A 7630-nucleotide genomic window follows, 5' to 3' on the forward strand; every position below is an offset into this window, starting at 1 on the left:
CATAGGAGCAGAGCCCAGAGCAGAACCTGGTTCCCTAGAAGGGGCTTCCTTTCGGCGACCGACCTTACCAGCCTTACCAACCTTATCTGTGTAGTGGTCAAGGCATAGTGGGTGGCTGTTCTATAAATCCCCGGGGAAACTGAACCTCTAAGGAGGCCTCATTGCCCTACAGGACATAAACTGCTGCTCTAGCTGGCAGGCTGCATGGAGACACGGGCCCCAACATACAAGTCAGTCCATCTGCTCTCTGCTGGAGATTGTGAGGGTTGAAAGAGTACTGGTGGGGGCACATTCGCATTGTGGTGGAACAGGCAAGGCACTGGGTGCATAGAGAGGAAATAAGGATATTCAGAACACCACCTTTAAAACTTAGAGCCACTAGGGCAAGCTCCTAGTCACTTTTGGAGAGGGCACCAACTTCACCCCACTCTGGGTTAGGCTAGATGTCCCTCAAGTTCTTATCTCACTGAAGGATTTTATTTTATTTTATTTTATTTTATTTTATTTTATTTTATTTTATTCAAAGATTTTTTTTAAGTAATCTTTACACCCAATGTGAGGCTCAAACTCATGACCCAAAGATCAAGTGTCACATGCTCCACTGTCTGAGCCAGCCAGGTGCCCCAAGGATTTGATTTGATTTGATTTGATTTTTTAACGTTTACTGATTTGAGAGAGAGAGAGTGCATGCACAAATGGAGTAGGGGCAGAGAAAGGGAGACAGAGAGAACCCCAAGCAGGGTCCACACTGTCAGTGCAGAGCCTGATGTACGGCTCAAACTCATGAACTGTGAGATCATAACCGGAGCTGAAGTCAGACACTTAACTGAGTCACCCAGACACCCCAAGGATTTTACTTTAAAAGACAGTCACTCTGGGGCACCTGGGTGGCTCAGTTGGTTAAGCGTCCGACTTCAGCTCAGGTCATGATCTCATGGTTTGTGGGTTCGAGTCCTGTGTCGGGCTCTGTGCTGACAGCTCAGAGTCTGGAGCCTGCTTCAGATTCTGTGTCTCCCTCTCTCTCTGACCTCCCCACTCATGCTCTGTCTCTCTCTGTCTCTTAAAAATGAATAAATGTTTAAAAAAAAATTTTTTTTAAAGACATTCACTCTCCACTTCTCCTCCCTTCCTTTTCCTATCTTTTCTTTCTTGGAACGTGTTGCACCTCAGGTTAACCTCTGACAAAGGAAGATTTCTGGATTGTTTTATTCCTATAAATGCAAACAAAAGCTAGGAGAGGCAGGCCAAGGACAGCCAATGCTGGCCTGTATTCTTAGAGTCTGGGCACCCAGCCTGGGTCCCTTCTCGTGGGATCTGCAATGTCTCAAGAAGCTTGGAGAAAAGGTGTAAGCCGTGCCCAGGGCATGTCCTGTTAACCTCTGGAATGTGGCAACTCAGGGCTCTGCACTTGGGACCTGAGGGACTTGAGGGACCTGGTGCCTCGGGGTCAAATAAAGGAAGGAGAAAAGGCATCCCTGTACACTGTGGCAACTCCTTTCCCTCACCCAGATCCTGTGCCCTTTTATTCCCTCTGCCAGGACTCCCTGTCCCATCCTGGATGGAAGGGGGCCTAAGCTTAGATGTCATTTCCTCTAAGAGACTCCTCTGCTCCCCCATCAGCCCTGAAGACATGTTACTGTCAATGCAGCTCTGCTCATTGGCTTCCCCCAAAGGCAGAATTGCAGGGAAGCTACTAGAGCTTACACTTCAGGGCTCTCCCCTGCTTCTTTCCAGACTCTTTTGCTAATTTTACATTCTTTTTCCCAAAGACAACTTTTCAAATTGTTTAAGTTTAAGACACATGAAACCCAGGTCTACTTGTGGTCTTTCCCATTACTCCTCCAACTCCCTGATTCGGGGTTGTGAGTCGGATTCCCTGGGGTGTTTCCTGGGTCTAGAGCACAGGGGAGGCTCTCCATAGTTTGTTAAATGAATGAATGAAAGGAAGGAAGGATCTTTAGCTGGTGCTCAGCTGAACAATGATTCTCATTAAGGGTCCTCATCGCTCTCACCTGGGCAACCTGAATAGACAGATAGACAGATAGACAGCATTACATGCCTGTCACTTTAGTGGAGCACAGCGTGGGGTGGAATCCAGCCTGGAAGATCCGGGGGCCTAATTCTGGGAGCCTGGGCATATCACCCGCCTCTCCATGGTACCTTGTTTGTTCAAATGTAATAAGGAGTTGTAACAATTACTTTCTAGAATAATAACAGGTATCGTATTACAGCTAGGCACAGTACCTGGCACTAAGTAGTTCTCAGGAAATTTCTTTATGTACTCACTCCCTAAGGAACATTTCATTTTTATGGCCTTTTGTCCAGGTGGCTCCTGAACAACAAGGTTTGGGTGAAGGGTTCAAGCACACAAAGGAATTTGCACTGGGCCCAGCCCCCCAATGAGAATGGTTTTGAGACCAGGTCTGGGGTATCCCCCTATATACTGCTCTTTCCTGCAATAAGATAGAGGACTCTGCAGGACAGAGGAACTTGAATAAAAATACAAATAATAAGAAAACGTATGTGGCTAACCAGCTTCCCTTTGCAGCCATGGTTGACTTTTCCAGCCATTTAACCCAACCGGAACCCTAATTTATGTATACCCCTTGGTGGTTGTAAGTAGTAACTAAGACTGAAATGGCATTGAGCCACGTGCCATGGGGGGCAAGCCGCAGACGCACAAATGCAGGCCAGGTCCCTGCTCCTGCCGCCTTACACATGGCTTCCTGCCCCTGTCCTTCAGTGCAGGATTGACACACGCAGGCTCAATTAGATGCCGTTCCCACTCTGACTCTCCCATCTCGTGTGCGTGTGCCAATGCAAGAAACAACCTTGCCAACACAACGTCTAGAGTGTCATTGTGGTTTTTCTCTAACAAGAATTGAGAAGTGGTAAATGTTTCTCACGTTTTTTTGTTTTTTGTTTCTTTTTCTGGTGACGTCCACACATACTGTGTTTGCATGTGCCAGAGCTTGAAAATTCAACAGCAAAGTAGGTAGGGCATGCAGAAGGCAGGATGGAGTGGGAGAGGCATTTTAGAATGTATTCCAACGCAAGTTCCGCTATTCGTTTCTTAAAATAGTAATAGTAGTAGTGGTAATAATAACAACGATATAATCATAATAATAGCTAACAACTATTAATTGAGAACTATGTGCCAGGCATTAACATCTAACAACTTTTTTTTATCACCAAAACAACCCAGCAGAATAAGTATTATCACATATCTCTAATTCTAAGACACGCTTTTTTTAAAATCACATTTTAACATCTTATAATGCAAGATAAGAAAAGTACTGTGTTACAGTATATTTGCTGGTGAGATTTCTTAAATCTCTTACTGGTACATAAAACTAGGGTACATTTTGCAGAGGAAGCAATGGAGATGGGAAAAAACTAAGCAATGTGCTCAGAGACCCATCACTAGTAGGTAGCACAGCCTGGATTCAGACACAAGTGGTCTAGATCTCCAGGGCCCACCCATTTATTTGTTTGTTGTCTCTGGAATCCTGCAAACATCTTCCCTAATAGCCATACATCTGTCCATCAGGAGCTGGATCCATGCTGACCACACCCTCTATAAAATAGGCATGTGTGTTTGCCATTCTTACTGATTTTAACTTGTACATGTAACCATGATTCTGCCTCTTACAGAAAACTCTGAATTTAGAAACTGCCTTAAGAAAAAGAGGCCAAATTAACCCTGGCTGGGTAGGCTTGGGGTGAAAGGCTGCAGAGATGGTTACCAAGAGAAAATAAACTCTCATGGTTGCTTCATCCTTTTTTTTGGCCTTAAGTTACTTTCACTTTCTGGCCTCAGTGTCCCCAGTTGTAAAATGAGGGGTGTGCACCACTTCCCAACTTTTTGATGATGTATCCTCTTAGCATTCGAAACATTTGAGCACACATCTTCAATATCTGTATTGTTTTTATTTCACTTACAAAGCATGAAATGTACGTGTGTGTGTCTGTGTGTGTGTATGGGTGTGTGTACATCTATGAGTTTTAACTCCTGTACAGATTTGTACAACCACCACCCCAATCAGAATACAGAACACTTCCATTACTGGCCCTGAATTCCCTTACTTTATCTTCAGTAGTGAAATGGCCTCCCATATCTAACCTCTGGCAACTACTGATCAGATCCTCTCTAGAGTGTTGCCTTTTCCAGAATACCGTGTAAATGGAACCGTACAATATGTAACCTTTGAGCTTTGTCCATGTTACTGAGTGTATCGATAATTTGCTCCTTTTTATTGTTGAAAAGCTATCCATGAAAAGGTATGTTATACTTAGCCATTCACTCACTGAAGGGCATTCAGGGTATTTCCAGAATTTGGGTGATTATGAATAAAGCTGCCACGAACACTCATGTATAGGTTTTTGTGGGAGCATGAGTTTTCAAGTCTTGAGAGTAAACGTTTAGGACTGGGATTGCTAGATTATGTAGTAAATATATACATAACTCTGTAAGAAACTGCCACAGCTACCACCTGTCACCTACCAAAACAGCAACAACTACAAAAATGTAAAAAGATAAGAAGATATTAAAGGAAGAAAAAAAGAAACTGGCAAACTGTTTTCAAAGTGTCTGGACCACTGTGCATTCCCACTGGCAGTACGTGAGGGTTCTAGCTGTTCTGCATCCCCTCTAGCATTTTGGCTATTGTTTTACTTTTTATCATTCTGACAGATGTATCCTGGTATTTCATTGTGCTTTTAATGTGCACTTTTAAAATGACTAATGATGATGAGCATCTTTTCATGTGCTTGTCAGCCATTCTTGTGTCTTCTTTGGTGAAATGTTTATTTAGGTCTTCTGCCCATTTTTAAACTGAGTTGTTCTCCTACAGCTCGGTTTTGAAGTGTATTTATGTGTTCTGGATACAAGTCCTTTGTTGGATATGTGATTGGCTAATATTTGTTCCAAGTTTATAGCTTGTCTTTTAATTCTTTTAACAATGTCGTATGCAGAAAAAAAGTTTCAATTTTGATGAAGTCCAGTTTATCATATTTTTTTCTTTTATGGGTCAGTTTTTTATGTTATTTCCAAGAAGTCATTGCCTAACACAAGGTCACAATCATTTGCTCCTATGATTTTTATTTTTTAAATATTTTTTAATGTTTATTTTTGACAGAGAGAGAGAGAGAGAGAGAGGAGAGAAACAGAGCATGAGGAGGAGAGGGGCAAAGAGAGATGGAGACACAGAATCTGAAGCAGGCTCCAGACTCTGAGCTGTCAGCACAGAGCCCGACGGGGGCTAGAACTCACAGACCGTGAGATCATGACCTGAGCTGAAGTTGGATGCTTAATGGACTGAGCCACCCAGGTGCTCCACTCATGATTTTTAGGTATAATATTTATGCTTTTGGTTTTACACTTAAATCTATGATTTTTTGAGGTTAATTTTTCTATATTAAACTCTGATATATAGGTTGAAGTTTATTTTTTTGCATATAGATGTCTACTTGTTTTATTTGTTGAAAGGACTATCCTTTCTCCATTGAATTGTTTTCATATTTTTGTTCAAAAATCAATCAATCATGAACTGTATGTACACTTTAAAATAATTAAAATAGGAGTGCCTGAGTGGTTCAGTTGGTTAAGCGTCCAGCTTTGGCCCAAGTCATGATCTCGCAGCTCATGAGTTTAAGCCCCGGGTCAGGCTCTGTGCTGACAGCTCAGAGCCTGGAGCCTGCTTTGGATTCTGTGTCTCCCTCTCTCTCTGCTCTGCTCTTCCCCTGCTCACACTCTCTTTCTCTGTCTCAAAAATAAACATAAAATAAAATAAAATAAAATAAAATAAAATAAAATAAAATAAAATAAAATAATTAAAACAGTAAATTTTTATAGATGTGAATTTTATCTTAATAAAATAATCTATCTATCTTAAAAAATCAGGGGTGCCTGGGTGGCACAGTCGGTTAAGCGTCCGACTTCAGCCAGGTCACGATCTCACGGTCCGTGAGTTCGAGCCCCGCGTCAGGCTCTGGGCTGATGGCTCAGAACCTGGAGCCTATTTCCGATTCTGTGTCTCCCTCTCTCTGCCCCTCCCCCGTTCATGCTCTGTCTCTCTCTGTCCCAAAAATAAATAAAAAACGTTGAAAAAAAAATTAAAAAAAAAAAATCAATTGGTTATGGTTGTGATGATCTATTTCTGGACTCTCTTATTTTATTCCATTGATCTATGGATCTAAACATTCACCACTACCATATTGTCTCGATTACTTAGCTTTAGATTAAGGTTTAAAATGGAATAGTGTGAGTCCTCTAACTCAGTTTTACTTTTCCAAAATTATTTTGATTATTCTAGGTCTTTTGCTTTTTCACATATATGTTAGAATCAGCCTCCCTATATGGACAAAAAAAAAAAAAATCCTGCTGGGGTTTTGACTGTTACTGCATTAAATCTCTAAAATCAATTGGACTCTGTAGGGTTGTCAGATAATATATAGGACATCCAGTTAAGTTTAGCTTTAAGATAAAAAGAAATGAATATTTAGCATAATAACATCCCAAATATTGTATGGAACATAATTATACTAAAAATTATTCATTGTTTATCTGAAATTGAAATTTAATTTGGCATCCTGAAATTTTTTTTTACTTCTCAATTTGACAACTCTTGCTTGGGGAGAATGAACGCTTAACTATATGAGTGTTCTGATTTATGAACACTGTATTTCTATTTATTTAAGGCTTCTTTCATTTCTTCAGTTCTTTTTAGTTTTTAGCATATGAATCTCACACATGTAGATTTATATCTAAGTATAACTTAAAAGAAATTTTTTTAATGTTTATTTATTTATTTATTTATTTATTGAGAGAAAGGGAAACAGAATGCGAGCGAGGGAGGGGCAGAGAGAGAGGGAGACACAGAATCTGAAGCAGGCTCCAGGCTCTGAACTGTCAGCACAGAGCCCGACTTGGAGCTCAAACCCAGGAACCCGTAAAGTCATGACCTAAGCTGAAGTCTGGTTTAATCATCTAAGCCACTCAGGCACCCTGGAGCAATGATTTGTTTTTAAAGATGCAGGATGTCAGGCAATAATGAAGAGTGATCCCTTTGAGATGGGAAAGAAACAAAGGAAGCCCTGTGATTGACCCAGCTTAATGCCTTGAGAGAATTTCCAGGCCATAATGCAATGAGGGAGAATCCAGATAGAGCTTGATGGACTGCTTGCTGAGCTGGGGAGGTAGAGCTGACAGTCTAGGAGATCACAGTGGCTGATAAAAGTTGTAGGACATAGTTAGTGGAGAAGTGAGAATGATACAGAGGGGTAATCTGGATATGTAAAGAGTTCTCACCCATGAGCTAGTTTAATATGTGTGCTAAACTATCTGCCTGAGAAAGAATCACCTGAGAGGATTAGAGCAGATAGTGATCCAGTACCAGAAATAGGGACTCTTCTCATCAGCCAGAATAGGAAACCTCACTACTCACAGAGCATTGAGTACTTGGAAAGATCTTCCCTTACTAATGGGGAAAATTAGCCTCAGATTGAGCACTGCTCTAGCTCTGCCTAATAATTGTAAAAGTATACCCAAAAGGATCAAATGATTTCCAACTAACTTAACTGTGCCCCAGAACAAGGCTTAAGAATATTTAAGGAAAACAAAAATATCCAT

The sequence above is a fragment of the Neofelis nebulosa genome, chromosome 9 (genome assembly GCF_028018385.1).
Source record: "Neofelis nebulosa isolate mNeoNeb1 chromosome 9, mNeoNeb1.pri, whole genome shotgun sequence".
Lineage (NCBI taxonomy): Eukaryota > Metazoa > Chordata > Mammalia > Carnivora > Felidae > Neofelis > Neofelis nebulosa.